This window comes from Salmo salar, chromosome ssa10, assembly GCF_905237065.1.
Source record: "Salmo salar chromosome ssa10, Ssal_v3.1, whole genome shotgun sequence".
NCBI lineage: Eukaryota > Metazoa > Chordata > Actinopteri > Salmoniformes > Salmonidae > Salmo > Salmo salar.
In genome coordinates, this window is record NC_059451.1 from 33,377,560 (window position 1) to 33,405,217 (window position 27,658).

A 27,658-nucleotide genomic window follows, 5' to 3' on the forward strand; every position below is an offset into this window, starting at 1 on the left:
TTTTCAGCTTTACTTCCTGGCACATTGTGGGTCAGAGGTAAAATAAACCTCAACAGATGCCAGTAAAGATGCCCACTCCCAACAAATAACTGAACACAAAACAGTTACAAACTTGGCACGTTTAGTATCAAGGCTCCAAAGTAGTTGTACAGGTATTATATCTGCATGAATTAAAATGTTTTCTTTACATTGCCCTCACCATTCTGAGCTGTGCCAGCAGAATACACATGCAGAATAGCCTAGGCTGGGAAAGTATTGTCACCTCAGGATAAATTTGACAGACAGTACACGAACGCACATACTGTATATTTGTATATATTTATTTTATAAAAATAGTTACATTTACAAGTTTAGTAAAGTAGATATTGGTTTCAATAAAATAAGCTAATAACTATTACAAATACAAAAATAATTGTAATAAAACTGTACAATTGAGAGGCAAGAACAATCTATAAAAATGGATGAAACCACATGATGTAGACTGGCTTCGTCCAATAAGACACAATTGACAGAAAAGGAAAGAACATTTGCTTATTCAATTGTCCCAAATTCGAGTTGCCATTTCCTGCAATAGAGGAAGTGGGCGGATTGCTTCTCAGGAAGTGGGTGTGGCCCTGTGGCTAGGTTCCACTGACTTTCCATTTTTTTGTTTAAACATGATAGTATTCCAAAGGCTCGCTAAAAACAGTGGTCTTTACAAACATGAATTAGCACATATGAAAAAGAGCACCATGTCTCCGAAAGAGGTGTGTGTTAAATAGAGGTACAATCATCCCGATGCCTCTGTTTGAAGGCGTTGTAATGACCAGTAGGAGATGGACGTACAGAACACACATAACACACACACACACACACACACACACACACGGGACGAGTAGAAGTGGTTTGCACTAACGCTAGTGTTTGTCCTCATGCTGTCACTGCTGCTGAAGGTTATGAGAAAGAGGCAGGAATTGGGGATCTGCGACCCCAAATTACTTCCTGTGATTAGCTGACCCCACGGTGTGATAACAGAGCCTAGCAACAGAGGTGTGAAGTGCCAGTTTCTGACCCGCGGGTTTAGGCTCCAGCGGGGGTGGGGTGTCTACTTCGTGCAGTTAGAAGACACAGAGTTGTCTCTGTGTCCCAGGGCCATAGAGAGGGTTTTCTACAGCATACATCTTTTATCATTCCCATTTAATATATTACATTTGTCTCTTATGAAAATACTGCGACAGAATAAACAATTCAATATATAAGGCACTATTACATGTGATGAGATTGTTCCTGATGGTCACCCGAGGGTCCTGCCTAAGGGGAGGGTAAAGACATAGAAAACTGTACAAAAACAGGCTCAAGGAGAGGGGTATATTTTGTGTGCATTCAGAGGAACAGTGCTAGTGATGGTGACCATTAGGGAATAAAAACAGGGGGGGCACTGTGGCGCACCTCAACACTGAACTTGTCTGCTGTTTTGGGCGGCAGCGGCTTCTTCTGGATGCTCCTCTTCATGATCATCTCCTCATTAGCATAATTGGGGGTGTCAATGTCATCTGAGTGGTAGCCTGACTGGTACCCACTCATCTGATTGGATGACTCAGAGGCCAGGGACTCCTTACTCTTACATCGCCGGATGTGGCTGGGGGAGGATGTGAGGAATTTATAACCCAATAAACAAATATAGTAACAAACAAATATACCAACACCATGAGAGTCCAGAGAATCACGCAACACCATTAGGGTTGGGGGTTATGGTCCTGTGAACTCACCTGAAGTTAGGCGTGCGGTGAGGCTGATGGTCCAGACTCTTCATTTCCTCTGGTGATATGCTCATACCGCTGTCTGTCTGACACACCTGTAGGAAACACCCACATGGACTGTTCATTGACTGTTGATATGTGAGGGAGGGGGGGGACACTGTGTGTGACCATGGAGACACTCACCATGACGATGCTATGCTCTACAGGGATGTTGTCAAAACTCTTCACACTGAGAGGTTGATTGCACCTGTCACTCTGCTGGGAGAGCCTATTAGTAGCAGTGAGGGGAGGGTCAACAGCTAGGCCCCACAAGTTAATCTAACAACTAGAAAGTGTTCATACAAATTGTGCAAATTTAGTCCATTAAATGGGGGTTTAATTTGTGACACATCAATGTGATGCTTGGTGTTAATTTGAGCGAGTGTGCATGCTTGCTGACCCGAGGATGATGGGGGTGCGTTGTCATAGTGCATCTGGGGGTCGGGTGTTTCCTCTCTGATGATCCTGGTGAAGGGGTTCCTGGGTTCAGGTCTGAGTGAGTTCCTCTCCACCTCCACTGCTGTCAGAGGGATGTAGTCCTTCCCACCCTAAAGATAAAAACACACCGATTACACTCTCAATCCTCACTCTCTCACCTCATATACACACACACAATAAGATGAAGACACACACATACCTCTTATACCCTAAAAAAGTAACTAACACATGTACACACAGTCACCTGATGAGCGCTGGCCTGTAGGAGGTTTCCCAGATGTTCTACGAGCTCTGTGAAATTTGGTCTCTCTGTGGGTTTGTCCAGCCAGCAGTCCAACATGGTTTGATATCTAAGAGAGCAAATCGCTACATTTAAGCAATAAACGCCCAAGGGTGTGTGGTATATTTCCCATATACCGCAAACCCCTGAGGTGCCCTATTGCTATTATAAACTGTTTACTAGGGATGTGCAAGATTATTCGAATATCCAAACTGACATTAGTTTTCGAATGCTTGCGAGAGTATACATTTTTTTGAATAAAAAAATCATAGGCCTATTTTATCAATTAAAAGTCTTTGTCTAAATTTAATTATTTATGTGACAGGATATACCATGACATTTGAAATTCTCAATTTAATAAAACAAACATTTGAATGTAGTTTTTATGACTTATGGTGCACCCCATAAAAATATATACTCTAGCCTACACGGATTTCACATGTTTGTTGTTATTGTTGGCAAATCAATATGGCACTACAGTCAGAGGCTCCATGTGTAGGAAGGAGACGTGGGAGATCTCTAATCAATACAAATTGGAATAAAAATGACATATTTAAGTTAGCTAATTGAGAAGGAGTAGGCTACAACGAGCAACCATCAGCTATGTTGTTTAATCTGAATGGATTAAACAATGAAACTGAATGGATGGGAAACACAGCAAAATAGCCTCAATTAGCCAAGATAGCCAGGCATGTTAGCCAGCTAACTATCTTAGCTAGCTTCTTTAGATCGATTTGATGCAGTAAAGACAGGCACTACAAGATGGGATGTCTAACTATTGCAAGTCTGTATGGGTAATCTCTCTCCCTCCTGTGTCAAACACACTGACCCCTGCCCATCTCCCGCACTGCTCCAAGCAAACGGAGCTGCACCTCTCCCAAGTGGTGCAGGCTGCGCAGCAAGATAGTTCCCCAACTTATTTTTACACATATTTAAACTTTTAGGATATCTGAAAACATTTCATGATATTATTCAAATAGTGAAATTATTTAAAATGCCCATCCCTATTGGTTGCCAACATAAATAGAACAAACAATTATTTTTGTGTCATACCTGTGGTATATTGTCAGATATATACACTGCTAAAATGCAGTTTCAGCCAATCAGCATCCAGAACCAAAACTACCGGGTTTATAATGCACTATAATACACTAAGTCCACATCAAGTTATCTATAGCCTCATGCAACAATGTTAATATACAAAGTAGGATTCTGTATGTAATAACTCATTAGCCCACTCACATCTCAGTCGTGGCGTAGTCTGGCGCTCTCATCCTGGTCCATTCCTTCAGCCTCATCAATAGAAGGCCTCATCAATACTAACACCAGGGTAGAGCTGTGGTGGAGAGAACAACCATTACAATATCAGTTACAGTTAGGGTTAATCAAATCAAAGTTTGTCACGTGCACAGGACACAACAGTGGTACTGTTGGTAACCTGGCTCACCTAGAGAGATCTCCCAGAGCAGGACCCCAAAGGACCCCACGTCACTCTGTGTGGTATAGACCCGGTCAAAGATGGTCTCAGGAGCCATCCATTTCAGATGGACCCATACCTGTAGAGAGAATCACAATTTATAGCACAGTTTATAAGACATATGTTAGTGACTGAGGTTACGTTGTGGTCTTAGTAACATACTTCTCCCTTGCGGACGTAGTCGGGATCTTTGTAGACGTCTCTGGCCAGACCAAAGTCACAGATCTTTACAATGTTGTTCTCTGAGAGCAGGATGTTCCTAGCTGCCAGGTCCCGATGGATGCACTTGCGAGAGGAGAGGAATTCCATGTCAGTGCCTCCACGGTCAGGTGCTCCTCTCACTCACAACTCTCTGCATGGGGTTAAATTGAGCATTTAGTAAAATCATACATATCATAACAAATACAGTGGTGAGTTTACATCACATCATACATTTTGAAGCGCAGTGGTGGATATACAGTTGAAGTCGGAAGTTTACATACACCTAAGCCAAATACAGTGGGGGAAAAAAGTATTTGATCCCCTGCTGATTTTGTACGTTTGCCCACTTACAAAGAAATGATCAGTCTATAATTTTAATGGTAGGTTTATTTGAACAGTGAGAGACAGAATAACAACCAAAAAATCCAGAAAAAACGCATGTCAGAAATGTTATAAAATGATTTGCATTTTAATGAGGGAAATAAGTATTTGACCCCTCTGCAAAACATGACTTAGTACTTGATGGCAAAACCCTTGTTGGCAATCACAGAGGTCAGACGTTTCTTGTAGTTGGCCACCAGGTTTGCACACATCTCAGGAGGGATTTTGTCCCACTCCTCTTTGCAGATCTTCTCCAAGTCCTTAAGGTTTCGAGGCTGACGTTTGGCAACTCGAACCTTCAGCTCCCTCCACAGATTTTCTATGGGATTAAGGTCTGGAGACTGGCTAGGCCACTCCAGGACCTTAATGTGCTTCTTCCTGAGCAACTCCTTTGTTGCCGTGGCTGTGTGTTTTGGGTCATTGGCATGCTGGAATACCCATCCACGACCCATTTTCAATGCCCTGGCTGAGGGAAGGAGGTTCTCACCCAAGATTTGATGGTACATGGCCCCGTATATTGTCCCTTTGATGCGGTGAAGTTGTCCTGTCCCCTTAGCAGAAGAACACCCCGAAAGCATAACGTTTCCACCTCCATGTTTGACGGTGGAGATGGTGTTCTTGGGGTCATAGGCAGCATTCCTCCTCCTCCAAATACGGCGAGTTGAGTTGATGTCAGAGCTCCATTTTGGTCTCATCTGACCACAACACTTTTACCAGTTGTCCTCTGAGTCATTCAGATGTTCATTGGTAGACTTCAGATGGGCCTGTATATGTATTCTTGAGCAGGGGGACCTTGCGGGTCCGCTGCAGGATTTCAGTCCTTCACGACGTAGTGTGTTACCAATTGTTTTCTTGGTGACTATGGTCCCAGCTGCCTTGAGATCATTGACAAGATCCTCCCATGTAGTTCTGGGCTGATTCCTCACTGTTCTCATGATCATTGCAACTCCACGAGGTGAGATCTTGCATGGAGCCCCAGGCCGAGGGATATTGACAGTTCTTTTGTGTTTCTTCCATTTGCGAATAATCACACCAAATGTTGTCACCTTCTCACCAAGCTGCTTGGTGATGGTCTTGTAGCCCATTCCAGCCTTGTGTAGGTCTACAATCTTGTCCTGACATACTTGGAGAGCTCTTTGGTCTTGGCCATGGTGGAGAGTTTGGAATCTGATTGATTGATTGCTTCTGTGGACAGGTGTCTTTTTTACAGGTAACAAGCTGCGGTTAGGAGCACTCCCTTTAAGAGTGTGCTCCTAATCTCAGCTCGTTACCTGTATAAAAGACACCTGGGAGGCCAGAAATCTTTCTGATTGAGAGGGGGTCAAATACTTATTTCCTTCTTTAAAATGCAAATCAATGTATAACATTTTTGACATGCGTTTTTCTGGATATTTTTGTTGTTATTCTGTCTCTCACTGTTCAAATAAACCTACCATTAAAATTATAGACTGATCCTTTCTTTGTCAGTGGGTAAACGTACAAAATCAGCAGGGGATCAAATACTTTTTCCCCCCACTGTACATTTAAAATCAGTTTTTCACAATTCCTGACATTTAATCCCAGTAAAAATTCCCTGTCTTAGATCACCACTTTATTTTAAGAATGTGAAATGTCAGAATAATATTAGAGAGAATGATATATTTCAGCTTTTATTTCTTTCATCACATTCCCAGTGGGTCAGAAGTTTACATACACTCAATTAGTATTTGGTAGCATTGCCTTTAAATTGTTTAACTCGGGTCAAATGTTTCTGGTAGCCTTCCACAAGCTTCCCACAATAAGTTGGGTGAATTTTGTCCCATTCCTCCTTACAGAGCTGGTGTAACTGAGTCAGGTTTGTTGGTCTCCTTGCTCGCACACGCTTTTTCAGTTCTGCCCACAAATTTTCTATAGGATTGAGGTCAGGGCTTTGTGATGGCCACTCCAATACCTTAACTTTGATGTCCTTAAGCCATTTTGCCACAACTTTGGAAGTATGCTTGGGTTCATTGTCCATTTGGAAGACCCATTCGCGAGCAAGCTTTAACTTCCTGACTGATTCCTTAAGATGTTGCTTCAATATATCCACATAATTGTCCTTCCTCATGGTACCAACTATTTTGTGGAGTGCACCAGTCCCTCCTGCAGCAAAGCACCCCACAACTTGATGCTGCCACCCCTGTGCTTCACGGTTGGGATGGTGTTCTTCCACTTGTAAGCTTCCCCCTTTTTCCTCCAAACTTAACAATCGTCATTATGGACAAACAGTTCTATTTTTGTTTCATCAGACCAGAGGACATTTCTCCAAAAAGTATGATCTTTGTCTCCATGTGCAGTTGCAAACCGTAGTCTGGCTTTTTTCTGATGGTTTTGGAGCAGTGTCTTCTTCCCTGCTGAGCGCCCTTTCAGGTTATGTCGATATAGGACTAATTTTGCTGTGGATATAAATACTTTTGTACCCGTTTCCTCCAGCATCTTCACAAGGTCCTTTGCTGTTGTTCTGGGATTGATTTGCACTTTTCACACCAAAGTACGTTCATCTCTAGGAGACAGAACGCGTCTCCTTCCTGAGCGGTTTGACGGCTGCGTGGTCCCATGGTGTTTATACTTGCGTACTATTGTTTGTACAGATGAACGTGGTACCTTCAGGTGTTTGGAAATTGCTTCCAAGGATGAACCAGACTTGCGGAAGTCTACAATTTGTTTTCTGAGGTCTTGGCTGATTTCTTTTGATTTTCCCATGATGTCAAGCAAAGAGGCACTGAGTTTGAAGGTAGGCTTTGAAATACATCCACAGGTACACCTCCAATTGACTCAAATGATGTCAATTAGCCTTTCAGAAGCTTCTAAAGCCATGCATCATTTTCTGGAATTTTCCAAGTTGTTGAACGGCACAGTCAGCTTTGTATGTAAACTTCTGACCCACTGTAATTGTGATACAGTGAATTATAAGTGAAATAATCTGTCTGTAAACAGTTGTTGGAAAAATTACTTGTGTCATGCACAAAGTAGATGTCCTAACCGAGTTGCCAAAACTATAGTTTGTTAACAAGAAATGTGTGGAGTGGTTGAAAAATGAGTTTTAATGACTCCAACCTAAGTGTATGTAAACTTCCGATCACTGTAGGTGACATGTACAGTATTTGCATGTGGCTAGTATGATTTAGAGCTGCAGTACCACCTTCCTCCTCTATGTGGCTGACAGCACTCTCCTCTCCCTGTCTGGAGCAGACTGCTGTCCCAGTGCAGATATCCAGGTGGGTGCTGGTCCCAAAACCCAGGTCCCCCTCAGTCATGTCCTCCCCCATCCGCTCCAACTGACCACACCGCGGCCTCCTCCTCTGTTACCATGGAGAAGTTGCATGTTAATGGATCAAGGACCAAAAGTCCAAATGAAAAACTGGGCTGGAAAACTCCTATCCCTAACAATACAACATAAAATGGAAGCTATAGTTCAGCGGATCAGGCAGACAATGTGTAGGTGTTGTGGAGAACCGTTGTGTAATGGTCTGGGATCAGTGTAACCACATCAGAGGCTAGCTGGGCTTTATAGGCTGTTGTAGCTGGCGCTCTGCACATTTACTTTGAAGGGGCTGTACTCTCCACGCTTGCTTTGTAAGTAGCTGAAAAGGTTGATCTTTTTACAGTACTCCATAATCACCATCAATGGACCTGAGGGGAGAGGGAGGGACAAAGGGAGATGGAGGGAGAAAATGTTAAATATCAGAGGAAGATCATCACTTCATTGGAGCACTGTAGAATGTTTGTGTGGAGCAAATAAGGAAAGCGAAGAAGTGAGAAAGAGAGAGAGGCCATGGAAACAGAGGCCCTCTTCCCCAATTGCCGGAACATGGCTTCATCTCTGGGGTTGAGGAGATGTACAATTAGGACAGACAGAGCATGCTCGTTAAACTCTGCCTCTCACCGCTAATTAAGTAGATACTTCGTGATGAGTTCCTCTTCTTGAACTGCACTGTTAAGGGCTTGTAAGTAAGCATTTCACGGTAAGGTCTACACTTGTTGTATTCAGCACATGTGACAAATAAAGTTTGATTTGATTTTGATTTGATGAACACAATGTGTAGAACACAAGTGGACGAGGAGCAGGAAGGGGGGTGAAGAAAGGTACAACCAGAGTTGGCGAGAGAGAATATAAATACAAAAGAAAGGTGGAGGGTATTGGCAGGGGAAAAGTGAAATATGTGAGTGTGAAGACTCACTCCCTGGTTTGGTGCAGGCCCCCAGCAGGTTGACCACATTGAGATGGTGGCCAACGTGGATGAGGATCTTGAGCTCTGACATCAGCGCACGGTACTCACTGGAGGTGGCTCCCTCTGTGGTGGGCAGAGATAACACTCAATCAGCTCATTCAGTGTGTATGTTGCTTTCATGTGTGTAGGAGATTATAAGGAGTTGTACTCACCTTTCAGCATCTTGACTGCCACTGTGGTGCAGGTACTGGCCTTCTACATTTACATTTTAGTCATTTAGCAGACGCTCTTATCCAGAGCGACTTACAGTAGTGAATGCATACATTTCATACATTTAATTTAATGTATTTTTTTGTACTGGCCCCCCGTGGGAATTGAACCCACAACCCTGGCGTTGCACACACCATGCTCTACCAAATGAGCCACAGGGGACCAGTACTTCTCTATGCCAAAGGCAGCTGCCTCTACTACCTGTCTAAAGCTCCTCGCCCCAATTGGTCCCCTTTAAAACACACCATATATCATTTCAGAAGTTAGTTCTTCATGTACTCAATGTGATCACACTGTACCTCAGTTATGTCTGGGGTGAGATCGTCTTGTTAACATGGTTGTCTTGTTAACATTTCATAAGGTGTACACCCAATACCTTCGTTAAGGCTGCTGCGCATTTTCATGAGGACAGGAGGTAATCCCTCTACCCATATCATTCCTGTAGAATGGCATAGTTTGGCAAGGGAGCCTTTCAGGGTCTGATTAGCCCTGTCAGTAACTCCCGTTACTCCGCAGGTGATAGATGGACACAAACTTCTGGTCAACACCCATCATTTTGGCTACTTGGGCAACCACATCTCCTATGAGATGGGTCCCATTGTCTGCAGACAAAACCTCAGGCACTCCGGACCTGGGTATGATTTCCCTGACTAGTAATTTTGCAACTGTTCGCATCACAGTTGGTAGTGGGATTTACTTCCACCCACCTGGTAAACCTGTCAATTATCACCAGGCAGTATCTCTTTCTTTCTTTTCGCCCTACCATGTCTATGAAATCCATAGCAATGTGGACAAAAGGTGCTTTTGGAGCGGGGAACTTCCCTGGTTGCAGTGGAGTTCCCTTGTCTATGTTGCATAACAAACATGTTGTGCAATGATAAATGAACTGTTTTACGTGCTGATTCAAATTTGGGCAAAACCATTGGGACAAAATCTTCTCCTCCATTCTCCTCCTCCATATCCCCCCTTGACGAATGGCTCACTCCATGAGCCAATCGGCAAATAGTAGAGATCATGATTGATGGTAAACAGGGCATGCCATACAAAAGATGTAGCCATAAGCCAGACCTAGGACAGAGAGCACACCCTTTCTCCCTCCACACTTGGTGATTGAGAATATCAGCCTGCTGCTGTTTCTCAAGATCAGTAGTTTCAGATGACACAAACGACAAAAAACAAAATGCATGTGTGTGACAACGGGAAGCAGCCATCTTGGCCGCCTCATCAGCTATGCTGTTACCAATACTTAGCATAATCACTCCAACCGGTGTGTGCCTCAACCTTAACAAAAGCCCATGTGTTAGGTTTTCACATAGTTTCAATCAACTGTTCAACATAAGGTCTGTTTTTAATAGGTGTGCCTGTGGTATTAGTAAACCCTCTTGTTCTCCAAACCCCAATAGCATATGCTGTGTCTGAGTAGACAGTAAAGGCTTTCCCTTTCCCCAATTCACAAGCTGTGTTCAGAGCTAATAAATCTGCCTGTTGCGCTGATAAATGTTCTGGTAGGGGCTGTATAACCTCAATATCACCTCCCACATCTACTACAGCAAATCCTACATGTTTCTTCCCTGTGCTTTGATCTATATAAGCAGAACCATCAACGAACAGCACCATGTCAGAGTCAAGCAGAGGTTCATCAAACAAGTCTTTGTCCAGAACACATTCCTGGGCTGTCCCGATGCCCCTGTTATTGTTACAGGTGAGCCTGCAGAAACAACTTGAACAGATGTCTAGGGTCTTCCAGTCTGTTCCTTTTTTGTGAGTTGAGTTGGGGTGGCGAGGGAAATCTCCCTCCAGGAACTGTGCCCCTTTTTTTCTTTCATCCAATTCTATTGTTCTCATGCCGCTTGTTGCTGCTGTTGTGTCATCGACCTCCTTCATCAGTGTCCCCTTGAGGATAATTCATTTTCTTCTGTCAGTGGTATGAGAGGGTAGGTCTGTGTATAGTCACCCGGGGTCCTCTGGGTTGATTTTCATACGGTGGCGCAGTGGGGAGTACTCCTGTTCTGCCTCTGTCCTGACTCATTTCTTTCCTCCCACACTCTATTGTTCTCTCCAGCTTTAGTTTGGTCATGGTAGCCTTGTTCATGAAGATCTGTCCTTCCAGCATCATCATTCCTATCACAGTTTCTGATACAATGGTACTTTTCTTCATCCCCTACTTTTTGTCCATTTTTCTTGTCTTAATTATCTCCTTGACTAAATCCAACTTAGTCTTGTTGAATGAACCATCCCTTGGATATCTATTTTCTCCTGCCATCTCTGTCCAGACATGCCATTTCTTAAAAGTTAATGTAAATTCCACAGCAGGAAACGTCTTTTGCATATATTCAACAGGCATGACAGGCTTCATTGCTCCCATCTCCTCATTCTGGTTTGACTGTGCCATGGTGCTCTGGCTTTTTATTTAGATAGTCTGCATGTAATGTGTTGTCCAATTTCTATAGGGTTATCCTAAAGTGGGTGTAATATGTAGGAATATGCCTATATAAATTATTCTCTATCTCCTTTCAGTGTGTTTTAAACAACAGTGGGTGATACTGTAATCCTAATTCTACTCTCACTTACTCCAGGCTATAGTAAATGGTTCTACTAAACTCAAATATATTTCACACACAGCCTCACAGAGACAACCGCATGATAGACTTAAATTCCTAATATTATATCTTAAGGGTGTAGAGTAACAGTAATATGTTATACACCAGTGTCCCTGGTGATAGCATCACAAAGTAATTTTCTATGAAAATCTCTACAGAACTTCCTTGTAATACTTTTACTGGTATACTAAGGGTTGTACATTTCCTATATGTCCTATGGTAGGAAAGTGTCACTAAAAAATATGTTCAACCTTTTATTCAAATAACTTCTGTCCTACTCCTAACTTTTTATTCCACCATTGGGCCATTACCCAATAAACCCTGCCATAATCCACAGACAAACAAACAATGAAACATACAACGCACTATTCATAACAACTCAACTCATTCACTTGGTAAATTTCACACAGAATTACCACTATTCATAAACAACTCAACTCATTCACTGGGTACCTCTACAAAAATAAAAAATGAACCACCCTCCCATAGGTCAAGGTAGCCTGGGTAATTGTCGCTGAATTACCTCTACAAAATAAAAAATAACTAGTATTCAGTAATGGTCGCTGCATTACTACCCGAAATAAAATAGATGATTAACGCTGAATCACCTCTGCAAAACTAACTAGTATTCAGTAATGGTTGCTGCATTACTACACAAAATAAAATAAAATAGATGAACCACCTCTTCAGAACCAAAGCAACTAGTATTGGGTAATTGTCGCTGAATTACCTCTACAAGAAAAAAAATATATGATTATTATCGCTAAACCACCTCTCCAAAATAGAATAACTAGTATTCAGTAATGCTCACCGCATTACCACCCAAAATAAAATAGAAGAGATGATTATTACAGAACCACCTCTCCAAAACCAAAATATTATTAAGTAATGATCACTGCATTACCTCCCAATATATAATGTATGATTATCGCTGAACTACCTCTTCAAAACCAAAATAATTAGTATTGGGAAATTATCACTGAATTACCTCTACAAAATAAAAAATGTATGATTGTCACTGAACCACCTCTCCAAAATAAAATAACTAGTATTCAGTAACGGTCGCCCGCATTACCACCCAAAATAAAATAGAATAGATGATTATTACAAAACCAACTCTCCAAAACCAAAATAACTAGTATTCAGTAATGGTCACCTGCACTACCACCCAAAATAAAATAGATGATTATTACTGAATCACCTCTCAAAAAATAAAAAACTAGTATTCAGTAATGGTCACCCGCATTACCACCCAAAATAAAAATTAAAATCATCAATCATTCATCATATATTAACATCATGCATTTCACAAATAGCACGTTAAGTAATTTCTCAATTAGAATTCGACTATATCCGATTCAAAGTGTATGTGTATATTTTAGAGTGAGTGAGGTGCCACTTACTTGTTAGAGGGAAACCACACCAGTGAATGCCAATTAATTACAGACTTAGATTAAACAGGTGTCTGCTTACCTTGTTTAATTTGGAGCTCTGGCACCATGGTGTAGAATCTCACTCCTGGCAAGCTTGCCAAATGTTGGGGTTCGTTCCTTGTTCCTTGTCAATCATTGGCTCAAAAAATTTGCATTCAGAAAATATATTTAAGTAAATCAATCAAAAACCTTTATTAATGCAATTGCAGACAGAAGTTGACAACGAGAACATAGCACACATGTTTCCGAGGAAGTTCTGCAAAATAGGAAAGGGTCCAAGTAGTTTTATTATGCTTTCAGTCAACCCCTAGTGATGTAACTGCCTACGTCAATACCTTCTACTCATGTGACCAAGCCCATGCATACACAGCTATACAAACAATAGTTGCAGTGTTATCTAAAGGCTCAGCAGTAAATGTCCACTCCCCTAGTCAATTTATAGTGGTATGTCTGACTAGTCTCATCTCTTTCACTCCCCTGCAGGGTTCTGTGTCTATGAATCTCTTTTATCTTTGAGGCGCTTTCTCACAGACACTCTGTTTTGACTTCAATAACTCACACATCTCTCAGACCGTTTCTTATAAGAAGCAGAGACTAGAAAAGAACTGTTGAACAATATTATACCTTATAATGCATATATATATATATATTATACCTTATAATGTAGATGGATTATATATACATTATATATGCGTCCTCCGCCCACGTATAAGATTAACTTCTCGTTAGTGAGCTGAGGCAGCCTCTGTCCTCTGTCCTTCCTCATTAGTGAGGCTGGCTGTCTGGCGCCTGAGAGACCCTGACCTCTGACTGGGTGACGGGCAGGTGGCCAATGGCCTTTGGCGGGGCCCGGGTCAAGTAACCCCAGGCTGCTCACTCTCTGCACGTCTGTTTGTTTGTTGCTGTGTCCCAGTCTTCTAAAAGAACAGGGGGAGATGAGAGCTGTAGCAGGGGGCCAGGGCCGGCCTCTCCCTTTGTCTTTGCTGGGATTCTCATTGTTTTGTATTCTGAAACTACCAGGAGGATGTGCTCTAACAGGGCCCGCTTCCTGCCCTGTGGTGGAATAGCTATTTATACTCGTAATCTTTGATAGAGCAAAATGTCTTTAGTGGTAGGTGAATCAGGGAACACTTGAGTGAATGGTCGAGCTATATGGGACATTTTGGGTAAGACTGTGAGTTTATGGGAAAGACATCCTCAGTAAAACTTAACAAATTCATTGTGGTATGAATCCCACTTTGGTTAAGGCTGTGCCATCTTTTGGTTATGGTTACACCACCAGAGAACAGAAAATACAGGCATTCTGTAATACTGCATCATGTCTGCAGGGTGATTAGTGGTGTTTCCTGTTCTGTGGTGCTGTGATTCAGTTTCCCGTAGTGGGATCACTGACCTTCAGTGATTAGGTAGGCCTGAGATGCATCGCAGCCACGGCTGTTACAGGCAGTACAAGTATACAGACCACTGTCCTCCTTCTTCACACGCAGGATGGTCAGGGTACGGTTCAATCGGCTCAGAATCACACCTGTAGCAAAAAGAGAATCTGGCATTAATACCAATATCGTACTTGACGTAACACAAAGTAGAAGTGGTAGTAGCAGAAGTGGTATTATTAAAAATTGGGTCATCCCCTTACCTGAGCCCTCCACCAATGTTTGGTCCACGTCATTGTCAGGGTGGGTGTCCCGGTCACCTCACATATTAGTATGGTCGTGGCACTGACATTCACTCTCTGGTCTGTCAAATTGTTCAATATCCTCGCAGCCTCAAGAGCTACAAAAACAAGGAGAAAAGACTAAAGATTCTCATAAACACTAGACTAGATCTGGAAAGATGTGGTGCCCATGAAAGAACTTTGGTTAAGGACTTGTTAGAGTGGTCCAAGTAATTGTGGAGGAGATGATTGATAAATATGGTCCAGGTACAGATCCGTACCTCTGAGGGTGAGGTGTCAGAGGAGGCAGGTCCTCTCCCCAGTCTTGATGTTCTCCACCTGGCAGGCGTATACCCCCTGATCCTCCCGAGACACGTTGGTTAGGGGCAGTTCCAGTGTGACGTTGGTGCCCTGCAGGCCAGACAGGACAGCCTGGGATAGGGGCCCCTGGGACAGGAACAGTGCCTGATAGCGCTGCATGGATGGGACCTGCTCTCGGTCAGACACATTCCCACACGGAACCAGGCTAGCTTTCCATAGATCAGCCTGTCTGCCTTACACCTCAGAACAACCTGGTCCTGCTCAATGGGCTACTGGGACGGAGACACACTCAGCTAAAGACCACCTGTAGAGTCAATAATCACATGCACAAGCGCACACGACACACACACACACACACACACAATCATGAGGTGTTCTAATGCAAGATCAGGCACATGCACAGATAGAGGTCTATGGGTTCTGAACACCTGCCCTTTTGCCCTCCTTTAAGAAAAGTGCACTTTCAGATTGGAGGTGTTTTTTATTATTCCATTTTTAATTCACTTTTAGTCTATGTTCTCTCTGGTTATTTAAATGAATTGCCCATCAAACTAGCTCATTTAGATTGTTCCAACAGCATAGCTAGCTAGCTTGATGAGTGTGATTTGGCAGAAAATAAAGGCCTATGCTAAAATATATATATGCATAAATGTGGCTACAGGACAATTTGATTATTGGGGGGGGGGGTCACTTTGAGCACCTGCCCCTCCAAAAGAACCGAAGACACATAAAAGGAAGCTTACGTGTCAAATGGAAAAGGATGATTCGTAATCTTGTCCCGCTTTGTTAAAAGTCAGGCATCTGTAGAGGGCGTGGAACTTGGCTTTCTGGATCGTTAGAGAAATCACAGTCCGCAGATAAACATGAGCTTTACTGTTATTTTACTTATTCATTGATATCACAAATTACTGAGGTCCCTTAGAGAGGAAGGAATGGTGTTGACCTTATGAAAGTGATCTGTGTTAATGCTAATTCCATCGATAGGATTCTTCTGCCCTGTGTTATTGCTGATGTCCCTCCATTTGGTACAGCCCTCCAGCTTGACCCCAGAGTTCACCACTCCTGACCTGCAGGACAAAACCAAGATCACTCAACTGACACACTGCTATAATCAGACACAGAAGGTCCATATAAGCACATCCCTGTACATACACAAACATAAATAAACATTCACACACAAATGTAAAAAGACGACTAGGATCTTTATTAATACAATATGTAGGTCGCTGGTCTATTGGTTTATTGGTCCCTTTTCTCAGATGGTTATTTCAGGAGAGTTATGTCATTCATTTACAGACTGGAGTGGGTAGGAACGTCAACAAACACATACCACTACAGTAGAGACCAGAACGCAAGCAAAGGAGCAGGAGAAAAGAGTAGCATAGAAATAGACGATAGAGAGAAAGAGAGGTGAACATGTAAATTATCTGTAAAACGGGGAGCCAGAGATGATTGTTGTGATGGTGGTAGTGAGGATGGAGGGAAGATGAGGTAGAGATGGGGTTTCACAGGAAAAAGCCTTTAGACAGAGTAGTGCACTGGGAACAACAGGAAACCCTGACCAGGACTCACGAAGTGCTTGGATGTGCGGGCTGAAGATAAGGCCTTACTGATGGTATCTGCTGTGGACCATACACTGCAACCACTCTATTAACAATCCTCCCATTACTGCATACCTGAGGGGCCCATTCACTAATCACAACCCATTCTTAAGCTCCAGCTCTACCCAATCACAATCTTCCTAAGATACTCAATCACCAAAGTTCTCTTGAATACAAGGCTAAGCATAATCCATGGAGAATACTGGGATCATATGGAAAACACATACAACATCATACAAACACTCCCGAGATAAGGTTGGTCTTCATGTTTTTCTCAGTCTAACTCACCCTGGTGTTGTTAATAACCTGATATGGATAGGGGGCAGTATTTTCACGGCCGGATGAAAAAACATACCCGATTTAAACTGGTTACTACTCTTGCCCAGAAACGAGAATATGCATACTATTAGTTGATTTGGATAGAAAACACTCTGAAGTTTCTAAAACTGTTTGAATGGTGTCTGTGAGTATAACAGAACTCATATGGCTGGCAAAAACCTGAAAAAAAGTCAACCAGGAAGTGGAGGATCTGAGAATTGTAGTTCTTCTTTCTAGTCCCTTTCGAAACTACAGTATCTGTGCTGTTACGTTGCACTTTATAAGTGCTGTCTAAAGCCTTCAGAAAGCGGTTTGAGCCTTTTCCTGTCACTGGGCAGAGTATAGGAGCTCAGTTACTGAGTGGTCTGCCTGGTAACAAAGGGATTGGATATGCGCGGTCCCGCGAGCACGCTGTTTTTTATTTTTCTCCTTGAATGAATACGCTATTGTCCGGTTGGAATATTATCGCAATTTTACGTTAAAAATACCATAAAATTTGATTTTAAACAGCGTTTGACATGCTTCTAAGTACGGTAATGGAACATTTTGACTTTTTGTGTCTCGAATTGCGCTCGCGCGTTACCCTTTGGTTAGTGACCTGAACGCACGAACAAAACGGAGGTATTTGGACATAACTATGGATTATTTTGAACAAAAACAGCATTTCTTGTGGAAGTAGCAGTCCTGGGAGTGCATTCTGACGAAGATCAGCAAAGGTGCACTGGGAACAACAGGAAACCCTCATATTTCTAATACTAATTCTGAGTTTAGGTTGCCCCGAACTTGCCGGGTGTCTGTATAGCTTGCCGTGATGGCGAGCTATGTACTCAGAATATTGAAAAATGTGCTTTCTCCGTAAAGCTATTTTAAAATCTGACACAGCGGTTGCATAAAGGAGTTCTGTATCTATAATTCTTAAAATAATTGTTATGTATTTTGTCAATGTTTATGATGAGTATTTTTGTAAATTCACCGGAAGTTTTTGGTGGGAATACATTTTCTGAACATCAGACGCCAATGTAAAATGCTGTTATCCTGTTGAGGCTCGGGGGCAGTATTGAGAAATTTTGAAAAAAATATGTGCCCATTTTTAACTGCCTCCTACACCAACTCAGAAGCTAGGATATGCATATTATTAACACATTCGGATAGAAAACACTATGAATTTTCTAAAACAGTTTGAATGGTGTCTGTAAGTATAACAAAACTCATATTGCAGGCAAAAACCTGTGAAAAATAGATTAAAAACATTTTGAATTTTGTGACTGTACTATTTAGTGTCATTGTTTTATAGATACCATAGTGAGAAAGGATTCATTTCGCAACTCCTACGGCTTCCACTAGATGTCAACGATCTTTATAAAGTTGTTTGAAGCGTCTATGATGAACAGAGACCGGATGACAAGGAAGAGAAGTTGACCTCCCTGGGATGTCGTCACTTCATTATTGGCTGCACCTGCGCAATCATGTGATGCGATACATTTTTCAAAGACGTTTTTCAAGACACAGGAGAGGTCGGGTTGAAACATTACTGATGTTTCACGTTAAAAATGGCTCTAAAGATTGATGCTAAACAACGTTTGACATGTTTGAACAATGTAAATAGATTATTTTTTTTACTTTTCGCCGTGACTCCCCCCCGCGCTACTTTTTAGTAGCCTACCGAAGCGCTAACAACATGGAACAACTTGGAGTTATTTGGACATCAATTATGAACTTTGTCAAAAGAAACCACATTTGTAGTGGACCTGGGATTTCTAGAAGTGCCAATGGATGAAGATAATCAAAGGTAAGGGAATATTGACAATAGTAATTTTGATATTACATGGTTACAGATGGTGCTAACCTGTATAGCCTAGCCTATTGTTCTTAGCACAGCACCGGTTTATTGCAAATTGTGATTTCCCAGTAAAGTTATTTTGAAATCTGGCATTGCAGTAGCATTTACGAAATGTTAAACTATGAATATTTGAATGACAATAATATAATTTACCAATGTTATCGAATAGTAATTTTGTGATTTGTAACGTTGTTCACCGGAAGCATTTGAGAGAAAAAAAATCTGATTTTCACCGCTTCGGTAAAATGCTGTTTTTGGATATAAATATCAACTTGATGGAACAAAAAATGCATGTATTGTGTAACATAATGTCTTAGGAGTGTCATCTGAGGAAGATTGTCAAAGGTTGGTGCATAATTCTAGCTGGTTATCCGCTTATGGTGACGCCTGTCTTTGAATTGACAAAACATTACACACAGCTATTTTCAATGTACTCTCCTAACATAACCTAACTTTATGCTTTCGCCGTAAAGCCTCTTTGAAATCGGACAATGTGGTTGGATTTAGGAGATGTTTATCTTTCAAATTGTGAGAAATAGTTGATTGTTTGAGAAATTGAAATTATTAGATTCTTGCAGTTTTTGAATTTCCCGCCGTGGTCTCTTGACAATGAATCCCGATATCGGGATAAGATCCCCAACAGGTTAATGGATATAAATATGAACTTGATTGAACAAAACATACATGTATTGTGTAACATAATGTCCTAGGAGTGTCATCTGATGAAGATCATCAAAGGTTAGTGCTTCATTTAGCTGTGTTTTGGGTTTTTGTGACATATATGCTTGCTTGGAAAATGGCTGTGTGGTTATTTTGGTCTATGTACTCTCCTAACATAATCTAATGTTTGCTTTCGCTGTAAAGCCTTTTTGAAATCGGACAATGTGGTTGGATTAAGGAGAAGTGTATCTTTAAAATGGTGTAAAATAGTCGTATGTTTGAGAAATTGAAATTATTATAAATTGAAATTAATTTTTTACATTCAGCATCACTCTGTCAAGGGAAATATAGTATTCTTTCCAACAAAGATACCTACATATATTTTAGGAGGTTGTGTATTCCTGGAAATAGTATGAATTCATGTAAACATTACAGTTTTGAAAACATAGCTTGTCCCCAAAAAGTTGGTCTCTTGGCACAACTTACCCTGGGTTTGGGGTAAGATGAGCCGTGGGACAGGGTAAGTTAAGCTGCATACAAATTTCCGTACTGAATTAAATATTACTACTCCCTTTTTAAAATCATGTGTATTTTTATTTCCCAAACACAATTCAACACAATCACAATCGTTTTTTGGGCTTTTAATCATTTTAAACATATTTTAACACAGGCTTAACACCGAACAAACACTTTGTAGTTTTTTAAACACTTTTAACATAGGCCAAGTCCTGTTGTTACCTCATATCCATCAGGACAGAAGAAAAAGGATATCAAAGTGAGACAGTTCTCTAAAGACACAAGAGACAATAATACAAGAAACAACACTTCTGTAGCTTGTCAACTATGTGTCTGTCTATCCCTGTTCTCTCCTCTCTGCACAGGCCATACAAACGCTTCACACCGCGTGGCCGCTGCCACTCTAACCTGGTGGTCCCAGCGCGCACGACCCACGTGGAGTTCCAGGTCTCCGGCAGCCTCTGGAACTGCCGGTCTGCAGCCAACAAGGCTGAGTTCATCTCAGCCTATGCTACCCTCCAGTCCCTAGACTTCCTGGCGCTGACGGAAACATGGATTACCACAGATAACACTGCTACTCCTACTGCTCTCTCTTCGTCTGCCCACGTGTTCTCGCATACCCCTAGAGCATCGAGCCAGCGGGGTGGTGGCACTGGAATCCTCATCTCTCCCAAGTGGACATTCTCTCTTTCTCCCCTGACCCATCTGTCTATCTCCTCATTTGAATTCCATGCTGTCACAGTTACCAGCCCTTTCAAGCTTAACATCCTTATCATTTATCGCCCTCCAGGTTCCCTTGGAGAGTTCATCAATGAGCTTGACGCCTTGATAAGTTCCTTTCCTGAGGATGGCTCACCTCTCACAGTTCTGGGTGACTTTAACCTCCCCACGTCTACCTTTGACTCATTCCTCTCTGCCGCCTTCTTTCCACTCCTCTCCTCTTTTGACCTCACCCTCTCACCTTCCCCCCCTACTCACAAGGCAGGCAATACGCTTGACCTCATCTTTACTAGATGCTGTTCTTCCACTAATCTCATTGCAACTCCCCTCCAAATCTCCGACCACTACCTTGTATCCTTTTCCCTCTTGCTCTCATCCAACACTTCTCACTCTGCCCCTACTCGGATGGTATTGCGCCGTCCCAACCTTCGCTCTCTCTCTCCCGCTACTCTCTCCTCTTCCATCCTATCATCTCTTCCCTCTGCTCAAACCTTCTCCAACCTATCTCCTGATTCTGCCTCCTCAACCCTCCTCTCCTCCCTTTCTGCATCCTTTGATTTTCTCTGTCCCCTATCCTCCAGGCCGGCTCGGTCCTCCCCTCCTGCTCCGTGGCTCGACGACTCACTACGAGCTCACAGAACAAGGCTCCGGGCAGCCGAGCGGAAATGGAGGAAAACTCACCTCCCCTGCGGACCTGGCATCCTTTCACTCACTCCTCTCTACATTCTCCTCTTCTGTCTCTGCTGCTAAAGCCACTTTCTACCACTCTAAATTCCAAGCATCTGCCTCTAACCCTAGGAAGCTCTTTGCTACCTTCTCCTCCCTCCTGAATCCCCCCCCCCCCCCCCCCCTCCTCCCTCTCTGCGGATGACTTCGTCAACCATTTTGAAAAGAAGGTTGACGATATCCGATCCTCGTTTGCTAAGTCAAACGACACCGCTGGTCCTGCTCACACTGCCCTACCCTGTGCTTTGACCTCTTTCTCCCCTCTCTCTCCAGATGAAATCTCGCGTCTTGTGACGGCCGGCCGCCCAACAACCTGCCCACTTGACCCTATCCCCTCCTCTCTTCTCCAGACCATTTCCGGAGACCTTCTCCCCTTCCTCACCTCGCTCATCAACTCATCCTTGACCGCTGGCTACGTCCCTTCCGTCTTCAAGAGAGCGAGAGTTGCACCCCTTCTGAAAAAAACCTACACTCGATCCCTCCGATGTCAACAACTACAGACCAGTATCCCTTCTTTCTTTTCTCTCCAAAACTCTTGAACGTGCCGTCCTTGGCCAGCTCTCCTGCTATCTCTCTCAGAATGACCTTCTTGATCCTAATCAGTCAGGTTTCAAGACTGGGCATTCAACTGAGACTGCTCTTCTCTGTGTCACAGAGGCTCTCCGCACTGCTAAAGCTAACTCTCTCTCCTCTGCTCTCATCCTTCTAGACCTATCTGCTGCCTTTGATACTGTGAACCATCAGATCCTCCTCTCCACCCTCTCCGAGTTGGGCATCTCCGGCGCGGCCCACGCTTGGATTGCGTCCTACCTGACAGGTCGCTCCTACCAGGTGGCGTGGCGAGAATCTGTCTCCGCACCATGCGCTCTCACCACTGGTGTCCCCCAGGGCTCTGTTCTAGGCCCTCTCCTATTCTCGCTATACACCAAGTCACTTGGCTCTGTCATATCCTCACATGGTCTCTCCTATCATTGCTATGCAGACGACACACAATTAATCTTCTCCTTTCCCCCTTCTGATAACCAGGCGGTGAATCGCATCTCTGCATGTCTGTCAGACATATCAGTGTGGATGACGGATCACCAGCTCAAGCTGAACCTCGGCAAGACGGAGCTGCTCTTCCTCCCGGGGAAGGACTGCCCGTTCCATGATCTCGCCATCACGGTTGACAACTCCCTTGTGTCCTCCTCCCAGAGTGCTAAGAACCTTGGCGTGATCCTGGACAACACCCTGTCGTTCTCCACTAACATCAAGGCGGTGACACGATCCTGTAGGTTCATGCTCTACAACATTCGCAGAGTACGACCCTGCCTCACACAGGAAGCGGCGCAGGTCCTAATCCAGGCACTTGTCATCTCCCGTCTGGATTACTGCAACTCGCTGTTGGCTGGGCTCCCTGCCTGTGCCATTAAACCCCTACAACTCATCCAGAACGCTGCAGCCCGTCTGGTGTTCAACCTTCCCAAGTTCTCTCACGTCACCCCGCTCCTCCGCTCTCTCCACTGGCTTCCAGTTGAAGCTCGCATCCGCTACAAGACCATGGTGATTGCCTACGGAGCTGTGAAGGGAACGGCACCTCCATACCTTCAGGCTCTGATCAGGCCCTACACCCAAACAAGGGCACTGCGTTCATCCACCACTGGCCTGCTGGCCCCCCTACCTCTGAGGAAGCACAGTTCCCGCTCAGCCCAGTCAAAACTGTTCGCTGCTCTGGCACCCCAATGGTGGAACAAGCTCCCTCACGACGCCAGGACAGCGGAGTCAATCACCACCTTCCGGAGACACCTGAAACCCCACCTCTTTAAGGAATACCTAGGATAGGATAAAGTAATCCTTCTAACCCCCCCCCTTAAAAGATTTAGATGCACTATTGTAAAGTGGTTGTTCCACTGGATATCATAAGGTGAATGCACCATTTTGTAAGTCGCTCTGGATAAGAGCGTCTGCTAAATGACTTAAATGTAATGTAAATGTAATATCCCAGTGCCAATGCCTTGCACTACTTCAACCAAAACCTCAACTTACCACAAAGCAAACATTTTGACTAATTTACCCCACACAACAGCAAGGCTGCACTTTCATGCTAGGTTTAGGACCTCATATTGAAGCTTATAGAGACCCCAACTGATATATAGAACAATCTTACAATTATCTACGTTGGTTTAGATACAAGCACCACGAAACCTCTAACACAATAAATTAATTTGTCTTGGTGAATTTTTTTTTTTACCTAACTTGCTTACCAATTTGTCCATGTGTTTCTTCCTTCACATACTCCATGAAATTATGACTTCTTCCTAAATATTTGTTCAAATTATACATTTTGTGTATGGTTTCCTAAAATCAAGGGCGGCTCAACTTAACCCATTTTTCGCAACTTACCCCAGTCTCCCCTAAGTGTACATGAGAATATGAAACCATTAATTACATAACGGCAGCCTTGAACTGAAGTTGTGTTTTTTTTAAATCTGAAAGCAGTGTGATGAGTAACATGTCTGTCAATAAAGCCTGAGTCAGTGATTTCATGTTAATTTACTTATCTGTCGGTCTATAAGAGTGGGCAATGCAGGGTACTGACCAGGCTGAGAGGGTGTGTCCAGGTAAAGTCAATGGCAACGTTGAGCTCTGTGTTGGCAGTGCAGTTGAGCACCAGTCTCTCCCCCACAGACAGCCTCTCATGTGGCGGGGTCAGGGTGAGGTTATGGATCTTATGTCCTGCGGAGAAGGGAGGGGAGACACAGCGGAGTGTTGAGCAGACTATTGTTCTACTGAGACTCACAAACACACGCACACAGGGTACATGCATGCAGAGAATACACTTAGATAAACACACACATGCATTAAGTTATGTAAACACAAATAAACACAAACTTACATTAACACTTTGAATGACACCTTGGCATATTTAAGTGATGCATACAGTGGATCAAACAGGATTCATACACTAAATGAAAACCTAACCCACTTACCAACAACTGCAACAATGTAGAGAGGTGACTTGTAGGCCTCGTTGTGTATGTGTGTCTGACAGAAGACCACTCCAGTGTAACTGGAGTGTAACTGATCAGGTGACTGGGAACGGAGAACTTCATACTATCCCATAAAATGTCCTTCCTGTTCAGATAGAGTTCTTTCTTGGGAAACTTCTGATGAAAAGTTCATAAAAAAAAAAAAAAATACAGTTACATCACAACATTGCATCGATTTGACAAGACTAAGTAAAGCAGGTTCTATGCTGGTTGACTAAATGTAGTGATGCTGACCGACCAACCCTTACATGGAAATTATGAGTGATGTTTTACCACTTGGTCAGCACTGGCTATGTCAGAGGGTGTTGTGGTTTTTCCAACCTTCATTCTCAGTGAAATGTCCTATGAACCATACAGGCCATCAATGAGGTCCCAGAGATCAGATATTGACTGATGTGGCCAGAAGAAGAGGTGGGAACAACCCAGACATGAAATGGAAACTCAGTTTATTATTTCCCTGATCTGACATGGAAACAATGCAACAAACTCTATTCAGAATCAACATTATCTGCCACTCACATAGCCTGCAATCTAACAAAACATACCTGAGAGAGCAAAGTCTTTACCAACTGGCTTTGTTTGCTATATTATGCAGTTAGACTAGAGGAAAGTTGGTTTGGAAGTGAAGGAGACTTAGTTGTCAACTTTAGACAAAATAACGCACGATAGAATACCTTCAGAAAATTTCACTCCATTCAGAACAGAATCTATTGCATGTATCCCATACTGTAATACTGTTCTGTGTTTTAATGTCTTTTAAATATAACAAGTATGCCTTAAAATTTCCCCCCAAAAGGACAATAAAGTCAATGGATCTGTCTTTAAGGTATGTAGCGTGATGTTGAGATCGTCCCCAGACCCTCGGAATGGGATAACCACCTGCACTCCCTCACTGATAAGCACAATCTCATAGTCCTCGTCAAAGGGCACAAATGGCACTTTATAGTCTGAAATAAAACACAAATACATAAAGAAGTTATAAGACATGATGAGAACCAACAACATTCAGTATGTAATTCATGGGTGGAGGTAAAGATCAGGTAGTCCTGCAGCCAATCGTAATTAAAGAAGCTCTACTGTAAGCAGCTCTTGGGTCAGATAGGAAAGATCACCCATTGAGTCACTGTTCAGAGATTCGGTAAGCCTATTTCAGAGTGAGGTAATGATGATTCACACCTTGGACATAGACATAAACAGCCACAGAGGTTTTGCTATCCTCCACTGCCAGGTCTCTGTAGGAGCATCGATACTCTCCAGTCTCGTTGACAGTGGCCAAGGAAATGTGTAATGTGGTGCAGAAGAATCCTGACCCACTGCAGTCTACAGTGGAGAGACGACTGCCGGCATGTATGTGAGTATAGGATGTGGTCCATTCCAGGTACTGACGGCTACTGTAGAAACAAAGAACGGAGTGACAATGATGATCGTTAGCAGGGGAATATTTTGATGGATGGATGACTTGTATGGAGTCTCATTATGTGACGTATCAGATGTAGTTGATATCAGTTTTAAGACCATTTGAGTTACGCTCCTGGCCGTATTTGCCAGACTTCTGTGGGAGAGAGGCCCATCAGGTTCCAGTTTGTCTCACCTGCAGGTGATGTCCAGCGAGTCTGATGTGTTCATCCTGAGGACCTTGTCCTGGATGCTCAGTGTTGGGGGGTCAGGCACTTCTAACGCTGTAGGAATGAAGGGGTAAACAACCAGTCAATCACCCTGATGATTGACTTATCTCAACAGTTCAGTCAGCATTACCACACAGTGGAGATCAATATGAGACTGCTTACTATCACGTCAAATCAACCTTAAATCCTGTGTTTAGAAATGTGTTGAGTTAATGTTTCCAACTATGGTTATTGCTCTCCTATCAAATCCCAGAATCCATGTATAGAGTTGCACTCTGGTAGGGTGATGTCAGACTCCTCAAACATAATAGTTTATTATCTGCAATTAGATTGTTGATAGCCAGAACACAAAATAATACGTTTGTAAGTCAATGATAAAATACAGTTTATTGAATCATCCCAACAGTAGAAACCACAGAGAGGACAAATGTTTTGCACCCATGGTGTGGACTCTATTTACTCTGGGGCTATTCTGCAGCAAATGGCAGAGCGGAGCTGTGTCAAAACAGGAAGCCAAGGCAGATGGGCTGGGTCAGGCTCAATAGCCCAGCTCTGTGTCACCTAAGGTGGGGTTCCTGTTCTAGAGGATACAGCCCTCCAGCCAGTGAGGGCCTGGACACATACGCTACATGCTGAAATGTGGAATATTTAGCCCTTACTGATCAAAGAATATATAAAAAAGAATTGTAGCACCAGACTATTGCGGGGAGGAACATGTGTTGCCTCAATGGTAATTTGCTAAATGCCTCAAGTGAAGTGATTTCCCATCAGAATGGATTGTTAAACGAATTGAGGGCCAAGGCCAGGGGGAATGAGGGCCACAACAGAATGTGGGACCAAGAGGAATTGTAACTGACCTATATGTACAAGAGAATCATAAGACAACACATTGCAATGATCTAATGCATCACATTTTATACCTGGCATGTGCACTGGTGGATGTTACCAATTATTACACATCTTCCACTAATTGATGATCAATCATTCAACTATGTTCTATTATATTGTCTACTGCCCTAGTGAGATAGATATACAAGTCTAAAATCTCAAATGTTCTAACAAAAAAAAATTGAAATTATTATTCTAATAAACATCTAAATACAGTTGTTAGTGTTAGTAACCTTATAATAAAGCACAATTGAAACACATTAAAGGAGCCGTTTAGATGCCAATTTTTTCAGGACATATTAAACTGAATCAATTTGACCAATATTCTTCTGTGTTATCTTACCAATCACCCTGCTGACTCCCATAATAATGCCTATGAGATGTAAAGTCATGACGGATAATGCCTTTGCCATCGTCCTACAATAGATATGGACTGTCCCCACAAGAAAACGCAATACAAGTTCAGTCCAGAAGTAATCCAAGGCTACCCGTTCATAAATCCTCTTGACGCACACGGACACTATTTCTATTCAACTGGACAATGTGACAAAATGCCGAACCAAAAACACACGGAACTGAATAAAATAGGTAAATCTCATTCACAGCAGTGCACTGAGGTCAGTTTGGCGCCTGAGTCAAAGTGGAGTTGATGGTTCGCTCTGAGGAAGGACGGAGCGCAGCTAGGAGCGGACAGTGGAAATGCGCTGTAGCA

The 27,658-nt window shown here is 42.9% G+C and overlaps 1 pseudogene; it reads right to left on the reverse strand.

The window, feature by feature from the left end:
• Window positions 1–304: 304 nt before the first annotated feature.
• On the reverse strand, window positions 305–27,658 carry LOC106560220 (vascular endothelial growth factor receptor 2-like; annotated as a pseudogene).